We start from the raw sequence: 1,453 nt of genomic DNA, 5'->3' as shown, positions 1-1,453 counted from the left end.
CGGCAGCGCTCCGGGGCAGCGGGAGGTGCCTCGCACCGGCTCCCCAGGGCCCCCCGCTCCCCCGCCTGCAGTCCGGGCGCCCCGCAACGGGGAAAAAGTCATGGTCGTTACAACGCTGCGGCGCTGCCTGCTTCAAGACACGTTTCCATGTGAGATAAAAGTATCACAGGCCTCTAGTAGCTGCGGTGTTTCTCCAAGTCCAGAATCAGGAGATATGATTACCTTTAAAAACAAACGCACACACACATACACAGGACTGACTTGTGTATTAAAGTGTCTTTTCAGCAATGATGGCGTGAGAGAAAAGTTCGAAAATCCACCCCGGGCTCAGAAACCGGAAGGCAAAGAGAACGCAACCCGAATGCAATCACTTTAATTCATGATCTTTAGCTAAGACCCAAGGAAGATTACGAGTGAATTTATAGACATACAAAGATGACAGCCGGTGGCTCTGCCCCCTTGCTTGTTGTCCTTCTGCGTCCACAAACACTGTGCTGCAGCTCAGGTGCCGCTGGTTCTGCAGAGGCTGCTGGCCTCCCTCAGCACCTCGCTCGGCTGCTCGCGGGAACAACTTGTATTTACGCAGTCATGGGCAATGGCCTGCAGGCCAAAGCTCTTCCTGTGTGCCTGCACAGTGCGTAGCTGAGCCGTAGGGCTAAAGAAACCGTGCAGCCTGCACCCAGGTTCGAGCAACATGTGGCTGTTTCATGAGAAAAGGGCTAGGAAAGGGGAGCCACAGAGCAAGGGGGTAACAACCCAGAAAATGAAAAAGATATGGGGCAGGGGAGAGCCTGGAAGGTGTCAATGGATGGTAACAAAAAAGATAGCACTAACAGTACAGGACCTGCACTGGAGAAGAAGATAGAAATGGTGTCTTCCCTTGGAGACTCCACTAGGCAGCAGTTGGTACTGCCACATTAAAGAAATTACTGCCCCAGGTCTCTGAAAGAAAGAGGAGGGGAGCTGAACAGGACACTGATAGAATTCACAGTTATATTCCTTCCCTGTTGGATGATCCTAAGGCATTACTGGGGGGCTGTACTATCAAAACTGAGCCATGGGGATGGCAGCTCAAAACCGCAAGTGAGAAGAAAGTCTGATGAAGCTGAATAGCTTCTAAGAAAAGGCCAGTGATCAAACATCTTTGGGAAACGTACGGCCTCAGTTTCCAGATGGAGCAATTCCAATGAGACTTTACTGGGATCAGGTTAATTTCACAGAATATGATTTGTGTGGGGGCTTTCTACACTCTTCTGTTGAGCAATAAGTTTATGCTGGGATCGTGCCCTACTCAATAGGATGGTACTGGACATGGACCAGACCATAGTATCATTGCATTTTGAACAGATTCTGCTAAGCACAGATATTCCAAAGTACAAATATTCCAAGTACAGAATACTTTAAGAATCCATCAGCTTTTTCTCAGATCCCTAAGTTGTATTTTTTGATTTTT

The sequence above is a fragment of the Apteryx rowi genome, unplaced genomic scaffold, assembly GCF_003343035.1.
Source record: "Apteryx rowi isolate R43461 unplaced genomic scaffold, aptRow1 scaffold_448, whole genome shotgun sequence".
NCBI classification, from domain to species: domain Eukaryota; kingdom Metazoa; phylum Chordata; class Aves; order Apterygiformes; family Apterygidae; genus Apteryx; species Apteryx rowi.
The sequence above is the reverse complement of the archived record's forward strand: the minus strand, read 5'-3'. Positions refer to the sequence as shown.